Source organism: Mauremys mutica, chromosome 9, assembly GCF_020497125.1.
Source record: "Mauremys mutica isolate MM-2020 ecotype Southern chromosome 9, ASM2049712v1, whole genome shotgun sequence".
Lineage (NCBI taxonomy): Eukaryota > Metazoa > Chordata > Testudines > Geoemydidae > Mauremys > Mauremys mutica.
The window spans coordinates 47313724-47323725 of NC_059080.1; positions in this window are offsets into that span (position 1 = coordinate 47313724).

Consider the following 10002-nt stretch of genomic DNA (forward strand, 5'->3'; position numbering starts at 1 on the left):
TGATGAAGCTGCATGTAGTGATGGAATCATAGAATCATAGAACTTAAGATCAGAAGGGACCATTATGATCATCTAGTCTGACCTCCCGCAAAATGCAGGCCACAAAAGCTGACCCACCCACTCCTGGAATAATTCTCTCCCTTGACTCAGCTGTTGTAGTCCCCAAATCCTGGTTTAAAGACTTCAAGTAGCAGGTAATCCTCCAGCAAGCGACCCCTGCCCCATGCTGCAGAGGAAGGCGAAAAACCTCCAGGGCCACTGCCAATCTACCCTGGAGGAAAATTCCTTCCCAACCCCAAATATGGCGATCAGCTGAACCCCGAGCATGCGGGCAAGACTCTCCAGCCAGACACTCGGGAAAAAGACTTTCAATATCCCAACATTGACCCTCGGTACTAATTACCAGTGGCGGCACGTTATTGACCTATTGACTAAATAGTGTTATCCTATCAAACCATTCGCTCCATAAACTTATCAAGCTTAAACTTAAAGCCAGAGAGGTCCTTCACCCCCACTGTTTCCCTCGGTAGGCTGTTCCAGAATTTCACTCCCCTGATGGTTAGAAACCTTCGTCTAATTTCAAGCCTAAACTTCCCGACTGCCAATTTATATCCATTTGTTCTCGTGTCCACATTAGTACTGAGCTGAAATAATTCCTCTCCCTCCCTGGTATTTATCCCTCTGATATAGTTAAAGAGAGCAATCATATCTCCTCTCAACCTTCTTTTGGTTAAGGAAAACAAACCGAGCTCCTCAAGTCTCTTTTCATACGACAGGCTTTCCATTCCTCGGATCATTCTAGTGACCCTTCTTTGTACCCGTTCCAGTTTGAATTCGTCCTTCTTAAACATGGGAGACCAAAACTGCACACAGTACTCCAAATGAGGTCTCACCAACGCCTTGTATAACGGGACTAGCACCTCCTTATCTCTACTAGAAATACCTCGCCTAATGCATCCCAAGACCGCTTTAGCTTTTTTAACGGCCACATCACATTGCCGACTCATAGTCATCCTGCAATCAACCAGGACTCCGAGGTCCTTCTCCTCCTACTTCCAACTGGTGCGTCCCCAGCTTATAACTAAAATTCCTGTTAGTCATCCCTAAATGCATAACCTTACACTTCTCACTATTGAATTTCATCCTATTAATAATACTCCAGTTTACAAGGTCATCCAAATCTCCCTGGAGGATATCCCGATCCTTCTCCGAATTGGCAATACCTCCCAACTTCGTGTCATCCGCAAACTTTATCAGCCCACTCCTACTTTTGGTTCCGAGGTCAGTGATAAATAGATTGAATAAGATCGGACCCAAAACCGAACCTTGAGGAACTCCACTGGTAACCTCCCTCCAACCCAACAGATCACCTTTCAATACGACCCGCTGCAGTCTCCCCTTTAACCAGTTCCTTATCCACCTCTGGATTTTCATTTCAATCCCCATCTTTTCCAATTTAACCAGTAATTCCTCATGCGGTACCGTATCAAACGCCTTACTGAAATCAAGATATATTAGATCCACCGCATTTCTCTTGTCTAAAAAGTCTGTTACTTTCTCAAAGAAGGAGATCAGGTTGGTTTGGCACGATCTACCTTTCGTAAAACCATGTTGTAATTTGTCCCAATTGCCATTGACCTCAAGGTCCGTAACTACTCTCTCCTTTAATATTTTTTCCATGACTTTGCATACTACAGATGTTAAACTAACAGGCCTGTAGTTACCCGGGTTACTTTTTTTCCCCTTCTTGAAAATAGGAACTATATTAGCTAATCTCCAGTCAAACGGTACAACCCCCGAGTTCAGAGATTCGTTAAAAATTATCGCTAACGGGCTTGCAATTTCACTCGCCAATTCCTTTAATATTCTAGGATGAAGATTATCCGGGCCGCCTGATTTACTACCGTTAAGCTGTTCAAGTTTGGCTTCTACCTCGGATACTGTAATTTCCAACCCCGTACCTTCATTCCCATCAGTCACTCTGCCACTATTCCTAAGCCCTTCATTATCCTTATTAAAGACTGTGCTAGGCTCCAGCCAGTCCTCAAGCCAGGGGCTGGTCCAGTGATTCTCAGGGACCATCCCCATCACAATTTCTGCCAGTTTGAGCAGACTGACCCCGGTCAGGCTTAATGGCCCAGGTGGATTTCATAATGCCAGCTGCTACCCTCTACAAGCAAAATAACATTTCCAGGCTCCCCTACCACTGAGATGGCAGAGCTAGTTCGAGGTCACCAGAACCAAGGGCCCAAGCTACAGTGGGTAAACATCTTCCTAGGATCACAGATCCCAGCAGTCCCAGGCCCCCTTGTGCCGTCAGCGAAAAGAGCCCAAGATCTAGGCCCAACGCTCCCATTACGAGAGAGCTGATGGTTTCTCAAGCAATGTCACCTACTGTTCCGGGTGATGTTCTACCCAAAGAACCAAACCAGAGTAGGGATTGTCATCAGCTTATTGAGAGGCAAAGCACTGGATTGTGCATTGCCACTCCTTGGGGGGTAGGGGGGAAGAGAAGGCGGAACACAATTCTCAATGACTTTGATGAATTTGTGTCTTTTCACTCATGTTTGATGACCCAAACTGTGCCTGCTCTGCCGAAGTTGCCTTGCAGTTATTGAGACAAGGCCCCTGTCACAGCCTACGCCACCCACTTCTGTCCCCAGGTAGCTGACAAAGCCTGGAATGAAGCAGTGCAGTGTTACCACTTCTGGCTAGGCTTGAAGGATGAGATTAAAAATGTGATACAGGCAAGTCTTATCTTAGGCAGGGGTTCTGTTCCGTGGTTATCAGGTAAAGTGAAAACCGCATATAGTCAAAATTATATCCCCAAGCCCTTTAAATGCCCCCCTGGCCCGGCTGCCGGAGCTGCGGGCAGGGTTTAAAGGGTTCCACCAGGCTTCCCGCCGCGGCGAGGAGCCCGGTGGAGCCCTTTCAATGCCCCCCCAGCCTGGCCGCCGGAGCTGCGGGCGGGGTTTAAAGGGCTCCACCAGCCCGACTGCTGCGGTGGGGAGCCCGGAGGAGCCCTTTAAATCCCACCCACAGCTTTGGCAGCCGGGCTGGGGCTGGCATTTAAAGGGCCCAGAGCTCCACGATGCCTGGAGCCTCGGGCCCTTTAGTTCGCCACAGGGGCTACCTGCCTCCTCTGCAGCTGGGAGCCTCCTGGGTGATTTAAAGGCCCTGGGACTCCCAGCCACAGCTGGTGCCCCAGGACCTTTAAATCTTGAGGCCACGCCCTCCCCCGCTTGAAGCCACGCCCCCCGACTCCAGCCGTACGCGTAAAGTTGAAATCACGCATGTTAAATGCGCGTAAGTTGTGACAGATCTGTATATGCCAATGTGATATATACCAATGTGATATATTCCATCACGTGCCAGCAATGCCCCTCTGCCATGTACACTGGCCAAACCGGATAGTCTCTACGCAAAAGAATAAATGGACACAAATCTGACATCAAGAATTATAACATTCAAAATCCAGTAGGAGAACACTTCAATCTCCCTGGACACTCAATAACAGACTTAAAGTGGCAATTCTTCAACAACAAAACTTCAAAAACAGACTCCAGTGAGAAACTGCAGAACTGGAATTAATTTGCAAACTGAACACCATCAAAGTAGGCCTGAATAAAGACTGGGAGTGGATGGGTCACTACAAAAACTAATTTCCCCCTGCTGATACTCACACCTTCTTGTCAACTGCTTGAAATGGGCCACCTTAATTACATTGGCCTCATTAGCACTACAAAAGTAATTGTTGAGAATAGCCCACTTCCACCTTAATTCAATTGGCTCATTAGCACTGATCCCCCACTTGGTAAGGCAACTCCCACCCTTTCATGTGCTGTGTATTTATACCTGCCTCTGTATTTTCCACTCCATGCATTCGATGAAGTGGGCTGTAGCCCATGAAAGCTTATGCCCAAATAAATTTGCTAGTCTCTAAGGTGCCACAAGGACTCCTCGGTGTTTTTATTAAAAATGAACTGGCCCAGGTCGATCCCCACCACTACATTGTTCCCCTTCATTGACCTGTGTTGTGTATCCAAATTGACAATCAACTGTTCGATGCCAGGAAAGAAGGAAGGTATGTGCTCAGCCCCACCTGGCCCTGCCCTATTCCTGTCCCCCTCCCACTCCCTCCATGCAATCACTGGACCTGAACCCATGTAGGTAGACATGACATGAACGTGACCTCAGATCAAGAGAAGGAATAGCGTTTTCTCAATGGCCTATGCCTGTACAGTGGAGAACGAGGCCACTTTGCCACCAGGTGCTCCGTGAAGTCCTGTCCCATGGGTAGTCTGGGAAAACAGGCAGGTCCAGCCTCATGAGAGGGGAAGTGGCTGGCCAGAACAATAGACATCAGTTCCCCAAGCAGACCCTCTCTGCTACCTATCCTAACAGCCACAGACAATTGCCAATCTCACTTTCTGATCAAGCTCCAACTTTGAGGCCTGTCTACACCCAAAGCAAGCTGCACACAGCTCACACTGATAGATTCTGGAGCCTCTGGTAATTTCATGGACACTAAATTTGCTAAACAAACCACCTACTGGTGCAAAGGAAGCTTATCTACAACTTGGTGGAGGCAATCAATGGCAGCTTGCTGTCCTCAAGCCTGGTCATCTCTGAGACACCCCTCCAAGGGTACGTCCATACTACCCGCCCAGGTCGGCGGGTAGCGATTGACTTCTCGGAGTTCGATATATCGCGTCTCATCTAGTCGCAATATATCGAACTCCAAACGCGCTCCCGTCGACTCCAGAACTCCACCACCGCGAACGGCGGTGGCGGAGTCGACGGGGGAGCTGCGGACTTCGATCCCGCGGCGTCTGGACGGGTAAGTAGTTCGAACTAAGGTAGTTCGAGTTCAGCTACGCTATTCGCGTAGCTGAACTTGCGTACCTTAGTTTGACACACACCCCCAAGTGTAGACCAGGCCCAAGTTGTAATTCAAGACCACACAACGTTGGGGAAGAGTCAGCATGGCTTTTGAAAGGGAAATCATGTCTTACCAATCTACTCGATTTCACTGAGGGGGGCCACAAACGTGGACAAGGATGATCTAGTGGATATAGTGTATTCAGACTTCCAAAAAGCCTTTGACAAGATTCCTCACCAAAGGCTCTTAAGCAAAGTAAAACAGTCATGGCATAAGAGGAGAGGTCCCTCCCATGGAGCAGTAAGTGATTACACGATAGGAAATAAAGGGTAGGAATGAATGTTAATTTTCACAGTGGAGAGAGGTAAATAGTGGGGTCCCTGAAGGATCTGTACTGGCACCAGTTCTGTTCAACATAATCACAAATGATCTGGAACAAGAGGAAAACAGTGAGGTGGCAAAGTTTGCAGATGATGCACTATTACTCAAGACAGTTAAGTCCAAAGCAGACTGGAAAGAGTTACAAAGAGGTCTCACAAAATTGGGTGACTGGGCAGCAAAATGGCAGATGAAATTCAGTGTCCAAAGTAATGCACATTGGAAAACATAATCCCAGCTATACATACAAAATGATGGGGTCTAAATTAGCTGTTACCACTCAAGAAAGAGACCTTAGTGTCACGGTGGATAGTTCTCTGAAAACATCGGCTCAATGTGCAGCAGCAGTTAAAAAGGCAAACAGAATGTTGGGAATCTTTAGGAAAGACATAGATAAGAAGACAGAAAATACCATAATGCCACTACATAAATCCATGGTCTGCACACACTTTGAATACTGCGTGAAGTTTTGGTCGTCCCATCTCAAAAAAGATAAATTGGAATTGAAAAAAAGTACAGAGAAGAGCAACAAAAATGCTTAGGAGTGTGGAGAGATTAAAAAGACTGGGACTGCTCATCTTAGAAAAGAGACGACTTGCGGGGGATATGATAGAGGTCTATAAAATTATGAATGGTGCAGAGAAAGTGAATAAGGAAGTTACTTACTCCTTCACAGAACTATGGGTCACCCAATGAAATTAACAGTTAGCAGGTTTAAAATGAACAGAAGGAAGTACTTTGTCACACAACATACAGTCACCCTATAGAACTCATTGCCAGGGGATGTTGTAGAGGCCAAAACTGAGTTCAAAAAAGAGTAAGAACGAAAAAACGGCCATACTGGGTCAGACCAAAGGTCCATCAAGCCCAGTATCCTGTCTTCTGACAGTGGCCAATGGCAGGTGCCCCAAAGGGAATGAACAGACAGGTTATCATCAAGTGATCCATGCCCTGTCACCCAATCCCAACTTCTGGCAAACAGAGGCTAGGGACACCATTCCTGCCCATGCTGGCTAATACCCATTGATGGACCTGTCCTCCATGAATTTATCTAGCTCCCTTTTGAACCCCATTATAGTATTGGCCTTCACAACACCATCTGGCAAGGAGTTCCAGAGGTTGACAGTACATTGCGTGAAAAAATACTTTCTTATGTTTGTTTTAAACCTGCTACCTATTAATTTGGTGGCCCCTTGTTCTTGTATTATAAGGAGTTAAGGACACTTCCTTAATTACTTTCTCTATACCACTCATGATTTTACAGACCTCTATCATATTCCCCCTTAGTCACCTCTTTTCCAAGCTGAGAAGTCCCAGTCTTATTAATCTCTACTCATACGGAAGCCGTTCTATATCCCTAATAAGTTTTGTTGCCCTTTTCCGAACCTTTTCCAATTCCAATATATCTTTTTTGAGATTGGGCGACCCACATCTGCACACAGTATTCAAGGTGTGGGCATACCATGGATTTATATGGAGGCAATATGATATTTTTTGTCTTATTATCTATCCCTTTCTTGATGATTCCCAACATTCTGTTTGCTTTTTTGACTGCTGCTGCACATTGAGCCGATGTTTTCAGAGAACTGTCCACAATGACTCCAAGACCTCTTTCTTGAGTGAAGCACTTGGAGGAGAGGAAGGTGATCAGGAACAGACAACATGGATTCACCAAAGGCAAGTCATACCTGACCAACCTGATTGCCTTCTATGATGAGATAACTGGCTCTGTGGATATGGGGAAAGCGGTGGATGTGATATATCTTGACTTTAGCAAAACTTTTGATACGATCTCCCACAGTATTATTGCCAGTAAGTTAAAAAAAGTATGGATTGGATGAATGGACTATAAGGTGGATAGAAAGCTGGCTAAATTGTCGGGCTCAATGGGTAGTGATCAATGGCTCAATGTCTAGCTGGCAGTCGATATCAAGCGGAGTGCCCCAGGGATTGGTCTGGGGCCGGTTTTGTTCAACATCTTTATTAATTATCTAGATGATGGGATTAATTGCACTCTTAGCAAGTTCACAGATGACACTAACCTGGGAGGGAGACGTAGATATGCTGGAGGGTAGGGATAGGGTCCAGAGTGACTAGACAAATTGGAGGATTGGGCTAAAAGAAATCTGATGAGGTTCAACAAGGACAAGTACAGAGTCCTACACTTAAGAAGGAAGAATCCCATGCACCACTACAGGCTGGGGACTGACTAAGCAGCAGTTCTGCAGAAAAGGACCTGTGGATTACAGTGGATGAGAAGCTGGATATAAGTCAGCAGTGTGCCCTTGTTGCCAAGAAGGCCAACAGCATATTGGGCTGTATTAGTAGGAGCATTGCCAGCAGATTGAGGGAAGTGATTATTCCCCTCTATTCGACACTGGTGAGGCCACACCTGGAGTACTGCATCCAGTTTTGGGGCCCCCACTACAGACGGGATGTGGACAGGGCCGGTGCAAGGATGTTTCGCGCCCTAGGCAAAACTTCCACCTTGCACCCTCCTGGTGGAGGAGGGTCAGGGGTGAGCTGGTGTGGGGCGTTCCCCTGCATGATGCCCCCTCTTACTTGCTGCAGGCGGCCCTCCCCGCGCTCCCCTGCCCCAGCTCCCTCCGCCTAAATCCCAAAGATCCGGCCACCGCAGTTGCTGCCGAAGAAAATGGCGCCCCCCAAATCCTAGCGCCGTAGGCGACCGCCTAGGTCACCTAAATGGTTGCACCGGCCCTGGATGTGGACAAATTGGAGAGAGTTCAGCGGAAGGCAACGAAAATGATTAGGCGGCTGGGGCACATGTCTTACATGGAGAGGCTGAGGGAACTGGAGTTATTTAATCTACAGAAGAGAAGAGTGAGGGGGAATTTGATAGCAGCCTTCAACTACCTGAAGGGGGGTTCCAAAGAGGATGGAGCTCGGCTGTTCTCAGTGGTGGCAGATGACAGAACAAGAAGCAATGGTCTCAAGTTGCAGTGGGGGAGGTCTAGGTTGGATATTAACATAAGAACATAAGAAAGGCCGTACCGGGTCAGACCAAAGGTCCATCTAGCCCAGTATCTGTCTACCGACAGTGGCCAATGCCAGGTGCCCCTGAGGGAGTGAACCTAACAGGCAATGATCAAGTGATCTCTCTCCTGCCATCCATCTCCATCCTCTGACGAACAGAGGCTAGGGACACCATTCTTACCCATCCTGGCTAATAGCCATTTATAGACTTAACCACCATGAATTTATCCAGTCCCCTTTTAAACATTGTTATAGTCCTAGCCTTCACAACCTCCTCAGGTAAGGAGTTCCACAAGTTGACTGTGCGCTGCGTGAAGAAGAACTTCTTTTTATTTGTTTTAAACCTGCTGCCTATTAATTTCATTTGGTGACACCTAGTTCTTGTATTATGGGAATAAGTAAATAACTTTTCCTTATCCACTTTCTCAACATCACTCATGATTTTATATACCTCTATCATGTCCCCCCTTAGTCTTCTCTTTTCCAAACTGAAGAGTCCTAGCCTCTTTAATCTTTCCTCATATGGGACCCTCTCTAAACCCCTAATCATTTTAGTTGCTCTTTTCTGAACCTTTTCTAGTGCTAGAATATCTTTTTTGAGGTGAGGAGACCACATCTGTACACAGTATTCGAGATGTGGGCGTACCATGGATTTATATAAGGGCAATAATATATTCTCAGTCTTATTCTCTATCCCCTTTTTAATGATTCCTAACATCCTGTTTGCTTTTTTGACCGCCTCTGCACACTGCGTGGACATCTTTAGAGAACTATCCACGATAACTCCAAGATCTTTTTCCTGACTCGTTGTAGCTAAATTAGCCCCCATCATGTTGTATGTATAGTTGGGGTTATTGTTTCCAATGTGCATTAATTTACATTTATCCACATTAAATTTCATTTGCCATTTTGTTGCCCAATTACTTAGTTTTGTGAGATCTTTTTGAAGTTCTTCACAATCTGCTTTGGTCTTAACTATCTTGAGTAGTTTAGTATCATCTACACGATTTCACTAGGAGGGTGGTGAAGCACTGGAACGGATTACCTAGGGAGGTAGTGGAATCTCCATCCTTAGAGGTTTTTAAGGTCAGGCTTAACAAAGCCTTGGCTGGGATGATTTAATTGGGGATTGGTCCTGCTTTAAGCAGGGGATTGGACTAGATGACCTCCTGAGGTCTCTTCCAACCCTAATATTCTATGATTCTAACAAAGCAAGAGGTGGAGGCCAGGTGACCGGTTTGCCTGGGAAAGAGAAAAAGGACAGAGGAGGGGCAGCCAGGCATGGCTGAGGGTGGGCTGCTTGAAGCTAGTCAGTCTCCTAGTTTGGGACTGAGGGGGGAGCCCAGGGCTCTGGATCTCCGCAAGATGGACTTTGCTGAATGTTCCTGCTTTCTGTGCTAACAAGATCTTTTTCTACGCTGAGTTCCACAGAACTAATAAACCTTCTATTTTACCTTGCTGGCTGAGAGTCACTGCTGACTGTGCAGTTGGGGTGCATGACCTCTTTTGGGGTATGTGTAAGGCTTCTCCATGTGTCTTATTCAGGTGGACTCACTGCAGGGAGCTCACACTGTGAACAGGGCTGCTAAATGCTCCAAGGTCAGACCCAAGGAGGCTTGCCCTAGTGAGTGTGTGGCCTGAGGGGTTGTTGCACTACAAGCGCGTCCAGTGTGAACTTCATTCAGAGCCATTCCAGAGCACTGAGCCTGCAAATCCATGACAAATGGGCAGAGACACAACCCCATGCT